The following is a 19,804-nucleotide window of genomic DNA, read 5'->3' as shown; positions in this document are numbered from 1 at the left end:
CATTCAGGCTCACGGAAATCCACTCCAGACAGCTAAAGTCACATAAAGTTTCAGTGTATTCAACCTTGACCCTGTAAAATTTAGCCCAATCTGCACTAATTTAAAGAAGTAAACTTTAATTGGTCTGTCAGTAACCTCTGGCTCTAAAGAGCCTCACTTGAATGGAAAAGAGTCCAAGGGAGAGAAAGGGCATCCTCGGGAAAGTTACAGATGGCACCAGAACAGCCAGGGCCCGGGGGGCAGAGGCAGGCCATAGCATACCCTGCTTCACAGAGCAGGAACAGTGCCATGAAATATCTAGATCTGTACATAGTCCTGAAACACAAGTCCTACAGTGTAGGAAGGTCTACAAAGTTGATGGCATATGAGAAAACACATGAGGAAACATAGGTGAGGCCACTTTGGAAGAAAATTTCCAACACACAAAAAAACTACACCAATTACTTTTCCCAAAGTTGGATCATTCATTATGCAATAAAATAAACATTTATTTAGCATATATTTTGTGCCAGGAGCTATATTGGACTTTGAGACAAAAATAAGTTAAATAAATCTTTGTCCTCAAATTGCTTAGAATGTTGGGTTGGAGACAGACCATCTTGTTAAGGATGGTTTTGAGGTGTTCAAGACAGGAAGCAGAGAACCAATTAGGAGATAATGATGAACTGACCTAGCACAGCATAGGGAGATAAAGAGGGAGGGACAGTTTTTTAAAAAATATTTGAGAGATAAAAATCGTCAATACCTGGTAACTTATTTAATATGGAGAATGATTGTTTTACAAAAAGAAAAAAGAGAGGCGCCTGGGTGACTCAGTCGGTCAAGCGTCCAACTTCAGCTCAGGTCACAAACTCACGGTTCGTAGGTTCGAGCCCCGCGTCCAGCTCTGTGCTGACAGCTCAGAGCCTAGAGCCTGCTTCGAATTCCCTATCTCCCTCTCTTTCTGCCCTTCCCCTGCTCTCTCTCTCTCAAAAGTAAATAAATATTAAAATTTTTTAAAAAAAGGAAAAAGAGAAAAGAGTCAAAGTTGCCTCTCACAGATTTTTAGCTTGAGAAGAAACAATAGATAATACGAATCTCAAATATCCATCCATCCAGTAACAGTATTTATTAAACACTTTGTAAATGCCTGGGACTGTAACATCTTTTGTCCAATAAAATCTACATAATAGAACGTTTTTCTGAGATTTACACATTGAAAGAAACCTAAAATGTAATGCAACCCAACTATCTCCAATAAAGAATAGAAGAATATCGAAAACCCACCATGTGCCAAGCCCATTGTTAGAAGATTTGTGCTTTATAACTAATCCTCAGGGTAACCATCCATGGAGGCTTCTAGCATCGCCATTTACAAATGAAGAAATGAAGGCTAGGATAAACGGTCTCATCCACAGATTTGCAGCTATGGAATAGCAGAGCCGATTTAAACCCCGGCCTGGGGCACTTCATATCCCACATCATTTGCACAAAGTCTCGCTACCTCCAGAAGGACGGGGGTGGCACAATCACAGTGCTGGGGCTAGGATTCCTTCTCAATGCTCTTCTTTAGCCCAGTGACCCTCTATATAATATCAGAGCAACATGTATTACATTTTATTTCAGACTTGTTAATTTCAAAGTCACATGACCCACTGAGTACACTTGTCTCCACGATTTTGCAGTTAGCTGCACGGCCAGCCGTATGCTAGACACATCGCGTTCTGGCCCACCACGGCCAGTTGTTCACATTTCTTCCCAAGTCTGTGCTCAGTGATATCGTGATGGTAGTTTGAAGTCAGCTGTGGTGAGAGTATTTACACCACAGAAACTGAAACAGGCTATACAATAGGACTTTTTTCAGTTTTCGGAGAACCAGTTGTGAAACATTCACCAGCCCAGCACACCACGGTGTGTAAACATTTATAGATATGTGTTTGATACGCAAAAATCTGTCTAAGGGCTTTAGAATCACTTCCTTAATTTGAATCAAGTCAGGCTTGGCTAGTATATTATTATCACCATTGATGTAACCTGTTGGATTAGCAGAAAACAGTATCACTATCTGATGCTTTGTATACAGTGAAATTAAGTTTGCTTACATTCAATTTTAAAATCTATTAACTCATCCTAGGATTACTTTTTCGGTCCAGATTTCACTGTCCAATCATCTTTGTGCATTTCATGTTTCTACATCCTAGCATGTTTGGGGACTTCTTTGCTTTCTGTAGATTTATGAGGTTTGGGGAGAGGAATCTACAGCGATTTATTCATGGTGAGATTCTAGGATCTCCACTCCGCAGCGACCAACCCATCAACTCTTAGAATTACAAATACGATTATCATCACATATGACAATTACATATGCTCATGTAGTTGCCGTGACTTCTCAGCCGCCAGGATTGAACGACTTTAAAGGCTTTGTGAACAACATAGCTCTAAGGGAGTGCAAATGCTTTCCCTGGAAGCAATAGTTCATTTCTGGTGGCTGCATCAGTTTCACAGGGAAACTGTCTCTCAGAGCAACTAATGCTACCGTCAAAACAATCTTCCCATACCTCAAGATGAAGAACTGAACTATAAGTCTTCCTTTCACTGGGAAAAAAACATATATACATTTTGATGAACTATGTGGGCACGCATTAGCTCAGAATGGTGGATTTGAGGAAAGCATGAATATTAATTTGCAATATTTTGAGAGGGACATGTTTATGGCAATTGGATGATTACTTACTGGTAATTGTGTCATAATAATGTTAGTAGTTTATATGCAATCTCAAAAACAAATAACCCAGGGAGCTTAGCGCTGCAATATCATCAGCAACCCTTCAAAAGCAAATCTTTCTTTGAAGACAAATAGTTTCAGGAAAACTAAATGAGAACTTGCCAAGAGTTCTGAATCGCGTAGGCACTGGCTCTCCTTGGGCCAGCAGGTACGTAAAGGAGGCTGGTCCTCACTGGGCGTTGCCATAAACACACACAATTTTGGACCAACCCCCAGGCAAACTCTGGATGCTGACAAATGCTATTGATTTCCCCAAACCTTCCAGGGATACAGAGGCAGCCAGAATGGAAAACTCCTGCAGTTTGGGGACAGTTTTGTAAAACCTGTAGAATATTTTAAATTGGGAATTTCAACGCTCTACTTTCCAATCCCTGGAAGTCATTTGTGAATGCAGGTAATTTTTTTTTAATCCAAGAAGGTAGAAGTACAGTTGTTAAAACAATAAATATTCTTTTCCAGAAAAAAGCATATTGACTGAGTTAGAGGTACCTTGGAGAGGAGCCCACAGCCTGCCATCTTGCATTTGAAAGGACAGGCGTCATGAATCACAGATACAGGACACACGAATGTGCGGGAGAGAGAACTGGATTTTCATCATGTGTTGTGAATTTCCCAGCCATACTTTAAAGCAGACATACGTAGCAGCTCGAGAGCAACCACTTCCAGGTTACCTTCCAACCCTTTCTATTTCACTTGTACGTGGATTCCGCAAACATGCATTTGTGGAATGCTTATTGGCTCAAGCCACCCACGTGGGGTTCTTTTTGATCATGGAAATCAAAGCCTATTGTTTCTCTAGACTGACTAATCTCCCTTCCTTTCTTTTAAGCGCATAGTGGGCACGCAGATTTACTGCCTCCCTAGCTTCGTCAACTCCGGCTACCAGAACAAAGTACCGTAGACTGGGTGGCTGAAACAACCGAAACTTATTTTCTCACAGTTCTGGGAGCTGAAGTCCAAGATCAAAATGTCAGCGGGTTTGGTTTCTCCTGAAGCCTTCGTCTTTGGCTCGCAGATGGCTCCTTCCTCTCTGTGTCCCCACATGGCCTTTCCTCTGTGCTTACATATCCCTGGTGTCTCATATCCCAGTCATACTGGATTAAGGCCCAACTCTTATGACCACATTTATCCTTAATTACCTCTTTAAAGGCCCTGAAGGGTGGCAAAAGAAACCACTTTGGCATAAGGATTATTTTGAGCTGAAGGCAACTGAAAAGAAGCAGGTATAAGAAAATTTCTCTGCCTTCCCTCTATTTGTTTTGAAGCAGGACATAATTTACGAAGGTGTCCCTCCCCTCCTCCCTAAAGGCTAATCCCTAGAGACAACTTTAGACCATATCAGTGGAGAAGGCACTGGCTTAAATCTGCATTACAAATCGTACTCTCTCTTGCAAGGTTTCCATAACTGGCTTCCACGCACCTCTCTTTCTTGTATCTTTAGCCGAAGATGGTATTTAAATCTGAATTCTAAACCTTAGAGTTATTCACTCTTCCCAGGTACCTCATGTATACATGAATTATACATGTTAACAAAGTTCTGTTTGTCTTTCTCTTGTTAATCTTTTATTGCAGGAGTCTCAGCAAAGACCTTAGAAGGGGAGAGGAACAATCAGGTTTCCCCCCCTATAGCCCTGTCTTCAAATACAATCACATTGGGGGTTAGGCACTGGGGGTTAGGGTTTAAACATATGAATATTGGGGGGGGGGGGGACACAATTCAGTCCATAACATTTATTTCTTTCTTTCACTATAGAGGCAGTAGGGTAAAAAAAGAATATTGAGATACATATGTGCAGATAGGTGGGTAAATGGATGGATGATGGATAGAGAGATACATAGATCATTCGATCGGTTGGTCGATAGATAGATAGATAATCACAGTGACAACGGTATAATGTAAAATACCAGGATTGAGAGTGGAACAGAGGAGGGTTCACATGGGCCTTGTATTCATTGATGCCCAGTGATATAAATTACATGAGCTCTCAGAGATTCTGTTTTCACATCTATAAACTGTAAATCAACGTAGTCATTTTTTTCACTAAATATTAATTGAGTGCCTACTATTTGCCAGATGCTGTTCTAAGTACTGGGGATATGACAGTGAGCAGGACAGAAATTCCTCTCCACCCCACCCCCTAACACATAAATTCCTTGTGCTTACATTCTATCTGTGGACACAGAAAATAAAGATATGCTGCATGGTGATGAATGCTATGTAGAGAGTAAAGCACAGGAGGTAGATAAAGAGTGGGGGGGGGAGGCTATGATATTAAATAGGGTGGCCAAAGGGGGTCTTACAGGGAAGGAGACATTTGAGGAAAGGCCTCTCAGAAGTCAGGGTACTAGGAGCCCGAGGCAAAATGTGGAGGAGAGCATTCCAGACAAGGGGGCAGTGGGTGCTGAGTCTCTGGTGTGTTGGAGAAGAGGCTAGCAGGTCAGTGTGGTAGCAGGAGGGGAATGACCCAGGGCCAGAGTAATAGGACATGATGACAAAGAGGTAAAATTATGTGGGATTTGTAGGGCACCTGGGTGCTCAGTTGGTTGAACGTCCGACTTTGGCTCAGGTCATGATCTCAGTGTGTGAGTTCGACCCCCACGTCAGGCTCTGTGCTGACATCTCAGAGCCTGGAGCCTGCTTCACATTCTGTGTCTCCCCGTCTCTCAGCCCCTCCCCTGCTCATGCTCTGTCTCTCTCTGTCTCTCAATAATAAATAAGTTTTTAAAAAATTATGTGGGATTTGTGCAGGGGAACTCAAGAGGGGAACATGTATACAGATTTCTTAGGCTACGGTAAGGAAAATACAGTTTTCTCTGAGATGGGACACCACCTGAGGGTGTGAATCGACTGTGCTTTATTGAGAATAGACTTGGGGGAGGGGCAACAAGGCAGACGCAGAGAGAACAGGTAGGAAGCCATTCTGACATCGCAGGACCAGGGCTCAGACGTGGATGTGGGGAAAGGGGGCGGGGCTCCAAATACATTTTGCAAGTAAAGCCAAGAAGATTTGCTGATGGATTGGATAACGGATAATGAAAGGAAGAAGATATAGGACATAATGGGAAAGGGGGGGGTGGAAAAAACGGGGTTGTCATTTTTTGAGATGGAGAATAATAAAGGAAGGATCCAGAGGTAGGTTTTAGATGATTTACATTCAAGATGCCCATCAGATATCATGGTAGAGAAACTGGGGAGAAAAAAAACACCATGGAGTCTCTGTAATAATTAATTGAAAGACAATATATGCCAAATAGAAAGCAAAAGAAAGAGTAGCATCAACTAACACCTGATATTCGATGATATCGATATTCGATGAGACTCGAATGCCTCTGTGTCACGTACTGTTCTAAGTACTTTATACACGTTATCTCATTAAATCCTCACAACTACCCGGGAAAGATATTACCGTCTTACATATTTACAAGGACGCTGATGTTAAATATTTCCCCAAGAGAAATACACATGTAGCTGATAAAGTCCATACCGTTGATGCTAGACTCTTCTGCCTCCCCTGGGTGATGTGGAATAAGGCAAGGTCAGAGTGGTAAGATGTCAAAACAGAAAATCTGTGCTCTCTACAGGTTGATTCTCCACAAAGACCCCATTGACTTCTGGTTCATTTTGTTTCTCGAGGGCATCTAGATTTTCATGGAACAGGAAGCCCGGGGTGGTTTCCGCCCATCTGCAAATACCAAGCTGCAAACCCCGGCTTCTCTGCCAGTCCATTGTTGCAGTAAAACTTACATATTAAAGAAACGGAAAAGCAAGGAACAGAGAACTACAGAACAAAAAAGAGAACACAAGAAAGTCTGAGAGCACAGGCCACCAGTGTAAAGGCACAAAGCTGCAAGGTCCTTGAAAGCTGCCCAAGTGTCCCCTAGGGGTGCCTGTTTTTTAGCAACTGGATTCAAATTAACAAATGAGCCCACAACTGCAGAGTAGAACACTGTGTTCTCGTTCTCCTGCTTCTAAACAACAGGAGAGGGCCCAGTGGGAAGAGAGAGCATCAGGGGCAATTTGTCCTTGTCAAAGCGAAAGTTCCCTCCCATCCTTCATTTTTTTTTTTACACAAAGCCTCACTCACACTCATACACACAGGATTCAGCACGGAAGGAGGGAGCAAGGCATCCAGATTTGAGATCCCCGAGCATCCCGATTCACTCTTCGAACCGATCCCCGAGCATCCTGATGCTCTCTTCGAACCCACGTCTCCGCACTCCCCACCTCGTAAGGCAGCAGCCTTGTTCACATACTTCTGAGCCATGGTGATGCCACAGGACTTCCATTTTCTGCCACCAAAAAAGGGCCCCTGGAGTACAAAGCTTCTAAAACCTGAAGACAGAGGTGAAGGGAGAGGAGAGATCCCTTCCGCACTGGTAACCACCAGGTCGGGAAGCTTCTGAGCCACACCAACCAGCATCCTCCATGATCTTGTCTGAAGAACCACCTGCCCCCTGGGTTCTGAGTATTTACCTTTGCCATGTTCCCCAAGAATCGCCACTGGGGGAAGCTCTCCGGAGAAACGTGCCTCTCATCCTGTGACAGGGGTTCAGCAGACACCTGTGAGGCCATCCTTGACAGTGGCTTGAATGGAGGTTTTAAAAACTTGCGGAAGCCCTTAGCTGCTTTCTCTCACTAGTTCTCAGGTAGCCAGGGGCTTTCTCCAAGTCGCCTGGGCAACATCCTGCGGGACCTCAGTTGTTGTTCTCTGCACCTGTAGGAAGTGGTCTTCGTCAGCCTGGGCCTAGATTCCATGGCTTACTGTCTGCACCAAATCCCAGCCTCGCCTCTCACAGAACACAGGCGTGTGGGAAGGCTTGAATCTGTCATGAGACGCAGACCCCCCCCCCCACCAGATGACGTTGGGGTGGAGTCCTTTGCCCTCCTGTTCCTTCAGCACCAAGAGGAACCTCAAGAGAACCAGAAATGACATTTGAGCTTAAGCCTAGTTTTTCTCTTTCACTTGATTTTTTTTTAATATTTATTTTGACAGAGAGAGAGAGAGACAGAGAGAGAGCTGGGGGAGGGGGAGGGAGAGAGGGAGAGAGATTCCCAAGCAGGCTCCGTGCGGTCAGCGCAGAGCCCAACGCGGAGCTCGAACTCGCGAACTGTGAGATCAGGACCTGAGCCAAAATCAGGAGTCAGAGGTTGAACCAAGTGAGACACCCTCTCTTTCACCTGACTATCCTTTCCGAGGAAGAGAGGTTCACATCGCAAATGGTGCGCATAGAGCGTTGACTTGGAGGCCAGACTGAAAGAGCAGGAGACCTTGACGAGCAGGAGCTTGTTTAAGCTGAAATAAGAACCCAGCTGTTGGGAAGACAGTTCGGTGCCAACCAGGTCTGACACCACACGAGCCGGGACTGGCAAGAGGGTGGCCCGGAGTCTTCTCGGGTAGGCTATGGTGGACCCCCCGTGGTGTTCATGTTCCGGACACGAGAAACGCCCCTGCTGTGGTTTCTGGTGCAAATCACTTGCGAATACATCCCTAAGGATAGGACAGCTGGGTATGACATCGTCTCGTAGTTTCCTGGGGAGGTGGTTTCAGGAAACTGTCAAGGGAGAGAGTGAGGGGGCGCCTGGGTGGCGCAGTCGGTTAAGCGTCTGACTTCAGCCAGGTCACGATCTCGCGGTCCGCGAGTTCGAGCCCCACGTCGGGCTCTGGGCTGATGGCTCAGAGCCTGGAGCCTGTTTCCGATTCTGTGTCTCCCTCTCTCTGCCCCTCCCCCGTTCATGCTCTGTCTCTCTCTGTCCCAAAAATAAATAAATGTTGAAAAAAAAAAAAAAAGGGAGAGAGTGAGGAAGTGACACGAAAAAGGGAAGGAAGGAGGGAAGGGCGTGTTGTTGAGCTGAAGGCGCCACGCAGAGTCACTACAGTGGGCAACTGCGGCTCAAACCTGCCGGGGAATTCTGGGGGCTGGGGCAGAATCCGTACCTCAGAGGCTTCCCAAATGAAAAGCTAAGAAGTAGGATAGGAAGGGTCCTTGCCTGTCTGTCCCTGGCCAAGACACCATATGAGTTGATCGTGATTTCTTTAGCCATTCCATTTGGCCATTTCGTTTGGTTGTAGTCTTTTTTAAAAATTTTTTTTTTCAACATTTATTTATTTTTGGGACAGAGAGAGACACAGCATGAACGGGGGAGGGGCAGAGAGAGAGGGAGACACAGAATCGGAAACAGGCTCCAGGCTCTGAGCCATCAGCCCAGAGCCCGACGCGGGGCTCGAACCCACGGACCGCGAGATCGTGACCTGGCTGAAGTCGGACGCTTAACCGACTGCGCCACCCAGGCGCCCCCACGTTTGGTTGTAGTCTTTAATACAAACGACATTATGTATTCTTTCCCCATATGTGCAAGTAAACCTGGAGGAGAAATTGCTGGTAAATGGCTATGTCTATGGACATAAAGAAAACACAACCATTTGGTCCCGCCAGTAATGCGGGAGGAGGTCCATTTCCTGCTCCTCGGCCACCCCTGCATGCTTTCGGACTTGGAGTTTGTGCCTTCCTTTCCTTTCACCTTCCCAGCAAGCCAGTTAAGAATGTAGGAGAGGGTACATTCGCCCGCTGGGCTGGTATGGTTCCGAGCCAAGAGCCAAGCCGGAACTGAGAAAGAAACCAAGGAAGATTCTTTGTGAGGTGGTCAAGATAAGGGAGCACTCCCAAACACACATACACCCTTACAAACACACCCACGTATACACACAACCTTTCCTGGTTATTCGGCAACTGCCTGGCCAAAAGCCTTCCTGCACACTTTTTAGAAACTGTGATTTTAATTGGCCCTGGCACCTATAGCCGCAAATGGCGTTATCCTTTTTCATTCTGTGGACAGCAGCTGCAAGCAGCCTGTTAGGAAAAAGGCACCCTAGCAATGGCCGGTTATCACGTCCTGTTGATTCCCCAGGGCAAACTTTCTCTTGTGCTTTTATAGAACATCCCCTTCCCTGGGTGGTTTATCTATTTTAAACCCACAAAAAAAAAAAAAAAAAAAAAAAAAATGATATGGTTTTTGAAAAAAAAAAAAAAAAAGAAGACTTTTCTATCTTCTAGCACGGGTAAACTATCTCGCCTTTTTCACCATGACTTATTAGAAATAAATGTCAGCTGTGATTTTGGAAGTACTAAGAACAGGTGTAATAGTGGGCCCACAGGTAATCCGTCCTGCTCAACCCTGGCTGACAAGGATGAATTTTCTATTCTTACGAATCACCTTAACGCACTCGTAGAGGAGATTTGCGGCGGTGTTAGTATATTTGTAAGGCTGTGCTGCTGTAAACCTTGCATTCCAGCTTTGAAATATTTATCATTTCTCTTCCTGTTTGTTCCAAAAACATGAGGTGGCCAGCGTGGAGGGGAGTTCCATGTCCTTCTCTCTCCGCAAGTGCCAAAATCTCTGCCCGGGCGCCACGGATGACAGCAACCGATATGCAACCAAATGAAACACGCCTCCTCTTTGCAGCTGCTTCAGAACAACGCTAAGGAAAGGAAAGGTCTTTGTGTGAAAACCTATCATTCTCGGTGAGACCTCAGACTCTGAGGTGGGGGCAGAACGTCTCTGCTGAGACAAGGGAAGTGGGGGCTTAGCCGTGGCTCTAGGGTGTGGAATATGTGAAGGTGTCACCAGAGACGCAGGAAGAAGCTGGGACACCCTCCCACGCTCGCTCCCTCTAAACCTTCAGTAGGAGTCCAAAATCACGAAGGGCTTGGTACTGTGTGCCTACCACGGAGGCACCAGCATAATGGTGGGAGACAGGGTCTGGGTCAAGTTGGAGACCTTCTCTGAGGGTTGGGATGACACAGATGTCCAAACGTTGGCCCCAGTGCTCACTGTCTTTGTAACAGAGGCAGGTGATATAACGTGTCTAAGTTCCCACTTCTTGGTCACCGGGACAAGAATAAAATCTCCCCTCACAGGCTGTCGGGGGTTAGCTGTGCTGATGTAGGCAGTGGAACTGACACTCAGTAAGGCTGGGTCCTTTTCACACTTCATCTGGTGAGCAGTGAGAGCTGTCTGAGGGTTCTGATCAGGGTGACGTTCATGATAGTTAGATACCCAGGTAGCATTGTTGAGAATGGATCAGCCACAGGGAGCTGTCCGCATCCAGCATAGATCAGTTTCCTCTCGAGCCTACAGCGAGACCAGAAAATGACCCGTGTATTGGTAAGTAAAATATTAGACAAACCTGCAGTCAAATATTGCCACTAGTGCTGTGTGTCCTGGGGCAGTTACTCAACCTCCCTGAGCCTCAACATTATTAGATTCTCACCTGTAAAATGGGAATAAATACAGTACACACTGCATGGGTTTGTGATGAAGACTAAATTAGATGAGGACTTACACACACACACACACACACTCACACCCCAGTGCCTACCACATAGTAAGAACCCAATAAATGATAGCCACAATGATTATGTCATACAGAAGCCTCTCTTTCCAGTTACATGTTTGATTCTAAGAAATGCAGTCAGTGGGGGAGGCTGGGTGGCCCAGTTAAGCATTGGACTTTGGCCCAGGTCATGATCTCACAGTTCATTCGTGAGTTCGGGCCCTGCATTGGGCTTCAGATTCTCTGTCCCCCCTCTCTCTGTCCCTCCCCTGCTTATTCTCTCTCTCTCTCTTTCTCTCTCTCCCTCTCAAATAAATAAATAAACTTTAAAAAAAAGAAAGAAATGCAGTCAGTGCACCCACAAAGTCACTGATAACATTTACTTCTTTCATGGGAAGCCGGGTAGCAAGAACCAACCAGCTTCTAACAAGCCGGTAGCTTAGTTAGAAGTGGGTTGACGTCCTAATTCTGTTGCTGTCTAGCTCTTCCACCTTGGCCATCAAAGTTCTCTTTTTCTGAATTAGTTTCCTTACTGACCACTGGTTGTAGGGTCCTGTAAGGTGAAGGTGTTTATAAAGGACACAGCGTGATTGAAATGTAAGATGGTGTATCATTGTTTAGACCAGGGACATAGACAGTGGACTCGAAGTCAGACAAACTCAGATTTGCTTTCCTACTTTGTTGCCCACTTGCTGTGTGGCTTTGGGCTAACCCCACTACCTCTCTGGTGAACCTCTATCTCTCCGTATATTACATGCAGATAGTAATAACCGCCCCACCGATCTCACAGGGCTGCTGAGTCTCAAACCTGAAAAATGAATACCAAAGACCTTTGTCATTTACAATACCACATGGCTGTTATTTAGGATAGTGATTCATCACAATTAGGGCATTTGCTTGGACAGCTCTTTAGGCAAGAAGGGAGAACAGACAGGCGAAGCCAGTGCAGCCAGAGAAAGCAAGGAAAATACCAAGACAGCAGAAGCGATTTTTTAACCTGGGTTCTGACAGACACCAGGGAGCTGGAGGATTGGGGACTGGCGGGGTGGAGAGGGTGGTTTGCCTCTCAGCCCCCAAGCTGCTGCTGCCATCGGGATCCTAGGAAGGCACCCAAGCGGGGATTTTAAGTGCTGTTCCTCCATGGGCTCCTGCAAAGTCTCAAATGTTAGCACCCAGCCATGCTCAGCATAGAGGGGCTTTGGGCTCTGTAGCCAGAGGGCTGCTGAAGAGCTTTGATCTGTACTCACTCCCCAGGAAATGGCCACGACTATTTCCAGAAGGGCGTTTCCACCCTAGGTTGACTCATTCTCTTCCATGAATAACTCTGCCCTTAAGTTACGCCTCCAAAACCAAGTCTATTGTACAACGATTAGTTACACTGTGTACTCGAAAGTTTCTGCAAAGACCATCAGCAACATCCCCACTGAGAATGAGGTGGAATCAAAGGGAAAGTCTCTGAAATCGTGACTTTGAGTTTTTGCTCTGAAATAAACACTGTGTTAGATTCATGTTAATTGCTGTATTTTCTTCATGCTCCTGATAGCGGTCTGCTTTCAGTAGGACCCCATTGGGCAAACGCATGTCAGAAAAGGAATTTGTTCACTGTTCAAGTGATTTTTCACCCTTTTTCTTTCCAGTAATGCTAACAAAACAAAGAAGGTGATGGTCAGGCTAAAGGGCCATCCCACCGGGCAGACTGCTCCGCTATTTGAAGCTGCAGGATGCTCAGAACCATCCATGAAGTCCCATTTCCAGGACTATTTTCAGCACCCAGGAGAAAGCAAAGGGCCCGAAGGCCAAATCTTGCTATCTTAAAATGATGGTTATTATTCGCCTCTGTTTGCCACGGCTGGTATTTTTTAGCCCTGAAAAAGCCTGCTGTGGAGGTGTTTGATGCCTTCCCCCCGTGGCCCTCCCCTCCAGCTGGATGAGGGGTGTCTGCCCCTTCCCCGAATGTCACAAATCCTCTGTTAAAAGAGGAAATGAAATGTCACCTCTCCGGCAGCCTCAAATCTCAGAGATGCTGCAGCTGGGGTTCCTCCCCAGCAAAGGTGCCCGGCCCTGGCACAAGGCTGTGGCTCCTGAGTGGCCCCATGGGCACTAGATTCCCCTAGATCCCCTCGGGATCCCCCCAACCCGAGCCTTGCTTTTCCACATCACCCTCAGCGGAGGGGGGCAGCCCCTTCATCAAAACAAAACTGGTTGCACAGACTGTGCTCTCGTTCAGTTTGTACCGCAGCTTATAGGAAAAGGAGTTTAGCTCTAGGATTTGGAGAGCGCTTGTTAAATTATTGACCCTTTTAGACGGAATACTCATTCTAGAAGAAGCATCTGTGCTATGGGCGCCGGGTGGCCACCTCCCCTTCTCCCAGGAATCCCCTGCAGACCTGGTCAGAGCAGCTCTCCCCTTCCCTGCCGCGTCTTGGCTCAGAACCAAAGGTGGAGGGAATCCTCACATCGGGACGGGCCACTCAGGCGAAACCAGCCACTCCGTCTAGCCCAGCTGCCCTGTGAGTGCCTCGAAGTTAATAAAATGTGAGTTAACCCCGTCTCTCTCTTCAGATCCTGCCACCCTCCCCATTTAGCAAATGCCTACCAGCCCGGGGCAAGATGTCACTTAAAATGCACCTGCTCTCAGAGGTGCCCGGGTGGCTCAGTGGGTTAAGCCTCTGGCTTCGGCTCAAGTCATGATCTTGTGGTTCATGAGTTCGAGCCCTGCATCAGGCTCTCTGCTCTCAACACAGAGCCTGCTTCAGGTGCTGTCCCCCTCTCTCTCTTACTCTCTCTCTCTCAAAAATACATAAACATTTAAAAAACAAAACTGTTCTTCTTTACCTGGGCCCTGCAACAACAGTTGCCAACGGCTTCTCCTTCCCAGAAAGCCAAAAGCATGTCTCTCATGTAAATACCTGAGCATCTAACAGAATGTCAGTAACAGCTTAACAATTTCAACGAAGCTGCACTTCTTTCCAACACTGAAAGCTCTTTCTGTGTGCATTTTCTAATTACGAAAAAATGATACATGCTTGTAGAAAAGAAAAAAACCCAATTCAAAGAGTACAGCAATAAGTAAAGGAGAAAGAAAACATTCCATAAACCCCCCCCCACCTCCAAAGACAACTAGAGTAAATATTTTAGTGTCAATCCTTCCAGAATTTTCTCTGCGTGTGCCCATTGTTTTTAAGTAAACTGACAAGAAGACATATTGAAAGCTTTTCTTTTTTGACTGTAGTGAAAACTTGGAAACAACGTAAATGCCTGTCAGTAAGAAAATAGTGAATTAAATTCTGGGGCATGTGCGCAGCGGAATCCCTCACGGTTACCAGGAGGAAGAGACAGATGCCTGTCCCCTGACAAGGAAAGATGTCCACAGTATACGGTTCAGTGAGAAGAGCAAGTTGTAGAACAATCGTGTTTCGAAGTTTAAGCATTTGCCTGTGTTCAGTGTATTTGCACATTCTTCAGACCTCCATTGATCATGTCTCCTCCTTTTACTTCTTTTTGTAAAGTTTTTTTTTCAAATGTTTATTTATTGGAGAGAGAAAGAGAGCAGGGGAGAGGCAGAGAGAGAGAGAGAGAGAGAGAGGATCCCAAGCAGGCTCTATGCTGTCAGCACAGAGCCCGATGCGGGCCTCGAACCTACGAACCCTGAGATCATGATCTGAGCTGAAACCGAGAGTGGGAAGCTTAACTGACTGAGCCACCCAGGTGGCCCTTTTTAAATTTTTTTTTTAAATAAACATCTGTATATAAGAGACAAAGAGAGAGAGCGCGCGCAAGCAGGGAAGGGGTAGAGAGAGAAGGAGAGAGAGAATCCCAAGCAGGCTCCAAGCTGTCAGGGGAGAGCCCACCTCAGTTTTCGCTTATTTATATTTGGGTGAATATGCGGCTGCCGAAGATCAATCTGTCGGAGGCCTGGGGTGCTCGTTCTCTGGGAAGTTTCCCTGCAGTTCCGCGGCCCCCTTCCCACAGACCAGCTCTGGACCACCAGCACCCTCCCCTCTGGTGAAGTTCTCCCATATAACAGGTTGACCCTCTGGCCCAAGACCAGCCCGCCCCCACCTGCTAAGGAGCCGCTCCTGCCTCCCAGCTCCTGTCTAAAGCTCCGGCCTGAGCCCTCGGGCAGATTCATTCACCACCACCAGCCTGCGAACTCTGTCCCACCTGGGAGAAGTTCCACGGGCTTCCCTCCCTCCTCGAATGACAAAACCAGGTGGGCCTCTATTTGCTCCTGTTTCAACAACTCTTTCTCAGGAGACACTCATGTTACTTGGTTCTTTTTTGAACCAGTTAGAACATCCGTCTGGTCTCCTCGTGTGTTGAATAAAATCTGTAGCCCGTGTTCATTTTTATATCTGTATGACAGCCAAGATTTTTTTTCTCCCCCCCCCCAAAAATCTTTAATGGTAACCATCAGTTATTCAAAGAATACAGCCAGATGAGCCAAGTATATTTGTTTCCTAGTGGTGCCGTAAAAAGTTACCACAGCTTTTTTTACACTGCCACAGTAAAGGTAGTGGCTTATAAAAGCAGAAGTCCAAAACTCAAGATGGTGTGCAGGGAAGGCTGGTTTCTCCTGGGGGCTCTGGGAGAGAGTGGGTACCTGTCTCTTCCAGTTTCCAAACACCGCTGGCATCCCTTGGCTTACGGCCACATGACCACGACCTCTGTTTCCATCTTCTCACTGTTTTTACCTCTCTCTCTCACTGAACCCTCTAGCACCCTTCCCACCGTCGAGCTCACCCAAATAATCCAGCATGATGTTCCCATCTCAAGTCCATAATTACTAAGGCCCTGTGGGGAGCACCTGGGTGGTTCATTTGGTTAAGCATCTGACTTCGGCTCGGGTCATGATCTCACGGTTCGTGAGTTCGAGCCCCGCATCGGGCTCCGTGCTGACAGCTCGGAGCCTGGAGCCGGCTTCAGATTCTGTGTCTCCCTCTCTCTCTGCCCCTCCCATGCTCACGTGCTCTCTCTCTCTCTCTCTCTGTGTCTCTCAAAAATAAACATTAAAAAAATAAATAAAATAAAAACTAAGGCCCTTTGGCCATATAAGGTACATTCACTGTTTCCAGAAATGGTGGAGGCGGGGGGGCACATTATTCAAGAAATGTAGGAAGAGAAGAAACTAGAAAAACAAAGAAAATATACAGGGCTAGAATCCTACTAAGGCTTTTCGTCAAAGGCTTAAAAAATGCTGTGAATAAAAGAATGATCAAACACATTACAATACATACATATGTCATTGAAATACTACGCAGCGGTTATGACAAACGAGTTAGGTCAGCCTGTGTTAGCATTACATGTCACGACACGGCAAGATTTTCAAGATACGGTCACTGGAAAAAGCAACGCTGTGTAGGTGAGTAGATGGGCTCTAGATACACCACAAACTAATATGCGTGGTCATCCCTGGAGGGGAAGGTGGGATCGAGTGGGGACATGGGGGGACTTTTCATTTTCTATCTGTGCACTTGGGAATTCCTTGAGTATTTGCAATATTATATTTGCATTATGTGTAATTTTTTCAAGATCACAGTAATGAAAGTATCAAAGACGATCCAGAGGGGGCGAAATGGCCTTCCCTTCCCCTCCCGGCTGCATCAGAGAGCAGGTACGGCCCCCTCCCGCGCTGACCAGATGTACGGGAAGGACAGACAGACACGGGCAGCGTCTCCCAAGAGGTTAGCGTGTGTTCACTCATTTCCCAGGCCACAGGGAACCCCTGGCAGGAAGCTCTCCTTTAGGCTCCATTTCTCATACCTCTTTTCTTCTGCAGGCAAACTCTGAACCGCCCAGGCCCCCCAGCCCGCCGTCCTAACATTCTGTGGTGTTCGCCTGGATGGTTTCCTCCTTTGATGCCCTGCCACCGTCAGCCTGGTTCTAATTAGCAGCCGGCACGTAACACAAAGGCGAGTTCTAGAAATACGCAGTTTCCACAAGCAGCCTGCTCCCCTCTTATTATGTTAATAATGAAGCTATTCCCCGTGGTACCTTGGGATGGCGTATCTGATGAGCAGCGGCAGCATGACTGCGTGTTCCAGACATTCGTGCTGCATAAACAGAGCAAGCGGAGGCGGAAACAGCTCCGACACAGTCTTCACACGCATACAAATTGGTGGCAACTGCCATCTAAAGGCCCGATGTGTCCGTCCGGCACACTGCTCTCGCTCAAACATCCAAGACTAACGTGTTGCCTGAATGGGATCCGGATTCGATGATCCCCTCTGCACCTGAGGCATGAGGACAGCAGAAGCCAGAAAGCTGGCTTCCATGTCCCTCGACCTACTTCAGGGACCCTAGTGCTGTCGAGTGCTTTGGAGGGCAGCAGCCCCTGGTCCCTCTTCGAACCCATACACAAGGCGCTGGTCTGAACCAGCATTTACATTTACGGAGTACCACGGGCTGTAGCAGGTGCCAAATGAAACATCAGTCTTTTTTTTTTTAAGTTTATTTATTTTGAGAGAGAGAGAGAAACAAAGTGTGAGTCGGGGAGGGGCAGAGAGAGGGGGGGAGGAGAGAGAGCATTCCAAGCAGACTCCACCCAGTCAGCACAGAGCCAGATGCTGGGTTCCAACTCCCAAACCGTGAGATCATGACCTGAGCCACTATCAAGGGTCGGAACGCTGAACGGACTGAGCCACCCAGGTGCCCCAACACATCCGTCGCTGTACTTCACCTCAGTGATGGCCAAGATTCCTTCTCAAGGCCGAAGACCCACTTATAAATGAAAACGCTGTCGTGGGCCCCTAAGGGAGAAAAGATCCCTTTTTAGCACTTATTGATTTTAAAAATATACAATGAAAAACTCAATTCAGCAACTCTGAGTAAATGTGCATCTTATTGTCAAAACGGTATTTACATATATTTGAAAATCTTTATACGTCTACTTTTGAAGCTTATTATTATGAAATAAATGTTTGTGTTTCCCCTCGCCCCAGAAAATTCATATGTTGAAACCCTCCTTCCCCAGGATGAAGGTATTAGGAGGTGAGGCTTTTGGGGTGATTAGGGCGTGAGGGTGGGGCCCCCATGAATGGGGTTATTACCTGAAAAAAAAGAGACCCCGCAGAGCTTCCTAGCCCTTGCCACCTTGTTAGGACAGGAGAAGTGTGCAATCTGCAACCCGGAAGAGGAAGCTTACCAGAACCCCGTCGTGCTGATACTGATCTTGGACTTCCAGCATCCCAAATATAAGAAATACATTTCTGTTGTTTATGGGCACCCAGCCTATGTACTTTGTTATAGCTGCCCAAACAGACTAAGGCACTTACTTATCCGCTCCGCAGACAACAGATCCAAGGATCTCTTGCAATATTTCCTTAGCCATTGCTCCGAGGAGTTCTCAGTCCATAACTTAGGAATCACTACTGTAGAGTAGGCAAAAGAGAAAGCGGCCTTGTTTTTGCCCTAAAGATCTTAACATTTTTAAAACTACTAGAGGAAAGAGTTTCAAGTGAAGCCTATAGCGGATCAGAGGGAGAGAGTAGACATAAGCCTAGAAGAGGCCATAGCAGTGGGGGTGGAGAGAGAGAAAACAGAATGGGTAAGACAGTAAAGGGGGAGACCCTGGAGATGTTGGTGACCACCTGAATGCAAGAGAGAGTCTCACACAGACACCATGGTTCCTGGCTCCTCTATGGGCTAAATACTGGAGCCGTTCGCCAAAACAGGGCTGGAGGAGTGGGTCTCAATGTCTCCCTGGGCATCTCTGCCTCTCGGCTCTCCCTCCTCACAAATGAGACAATATCCTGAGTGCTCTTGCAGCCACAGTGGAAGACCCACTTCACGATCACCGAATGTGTCCATTTCAACTCCCTTCTGTTTACACCCAGGGAATCACAGCATATCACAGAATCCGGGAAGGAAACCTCTTCCTGTGAAGCCTCCTGTCAAAGATAATTTGGATATGCACATTCAATCCAGGGACTGCCCCATTCTCTGATTTCTAGCAAGGCCAATGTCTTATTTGTACCTGAAGAACGACAAAGACTTCTCTCCAAGTACTTTGCTTTACTGTTTGCTCCATTGCTTGGAGGCTGAAGAAAAGAGGGCCGGGGAGATGATCATAACGCCAGAATATCAGCTTGCAAACTCCACTGGCTGTCCCAGACATAAATAATTGTATATATACATATTTTAATGGAACAGCATTTGTGGTGCTCTTAACTCCTGCCAGGCGCTGGGCTACATGGGTTTACATTCACTTCCTCCTTGGAGAAACCTTCAGGACCATCCAGTGTAGAAGTACCCCACCTCTCCCAACTTACTCTTCACGCATCTATGAGTTTTATTTTCTTCATACTACTGCTCACTCTCTAATGACCTCATGTCCTGACTCCTTTATGTATCATATGCGGCTACCCTCCAGTTGGTAACCACGGTAACCAAAGGCAGAATTTGTTGGCTCATTTACCCCTCTATTCCCAGCGCCTAGAAAAGTGCCTGGCACCCCATAGGCACCTTCTTTCTTCATCTATCTAATGAATGATTCCATTTAAACTTTGTCACAACAAATGGGGTACTAACTTGACTTTTCCGAATGTGGACACTGAAGCTAAGAAAGATGTAAAAAAAAAAAAAAAAAACCTTGACCAAATTTACACGGCTACTAAGGGGTGGTTAGGATTCACACCCAACTCACATTGGTCTTCTAGCTGGAGCTCTTAGGACAATGCTGCCTGTATGCCTAACTTTGAGCAGTGAC

At 46.5% G+C, this 19,804-nt stretch overlaps 2 long non-coding RNA genes across 4 annotated transcripts in view; one reads left to right on the top strand and one right to left on the bottom strand.

The window, feature by feature from the left end:
* LOC147579781 (uncharacterized) overlaps positions 1-17,477 on the top strand; it is a 35,232-nt gene extending 17,755 nt beyond the window's left edge. The window contains exons 1-5 of one of the 2 annotated variants that reach the window (XR_015252105.1): positions 7,795-8,159; positions 10,105-10,285; positions 15,125-15,310; positions 16,630-16,781; positions 16,877-17,477. This is a non-coding gene — a long non-coding RNA (uncharacterized LOC147579781). Of the gene's footprint in view, positions 1-7,794; positions 8,160-10,104; positions 10,286-15,124; positions 15,311-16,629; positions 16,782-16,876 lie in introns of those variants that run through there. The other variant, XR_015252104.1, reaches the window with a different exon arrangement.
* Positions 17,478-17,496: 19 nt separating this feature from the next.
* On the bottom strand, positions 17,497-19,444 carry LOC147579780 (uncharacterized). Of its 2 annotated transcripts, XR_015252107.1 has the most exons (4): positions 19,073-19,444; positions 18,883-18,986; positions 18,372-18,467; positions 17,523-17,846 (listed from the first exon to the last, which is right to left on the bottom strand). It is a non-coding gene; the product is annotated as an uncharacterized LOC147579780 (long non-coding RNA). The 2 variants fall into 2 exon arrangements; XR_015252106.1 differs by having other exon boundaries at positions 17,497-17,846; positions 18,372-18,986.
* Between the last annotated feature and the right edge of the window lie 360 nt (positions 19,445-19,804).

The sequence above is a fragment of the Puma concolor genome, chromosome B3 (assembly GCF_028749965.1).
Source record: "Puma concolor isolate L17-30 chromosome B3, mPumCon1.1.hap2, whole genome shotgun sequence".
Taxonomy (NCBI): Eukaryota; Metazoa; Chordata; class Mammalia; order Carnivora; family Felidae; genus Puma; species Puma concolor.
This window is presented reverse-complemented; position numbering and strand designations above follow the sequence as displayed.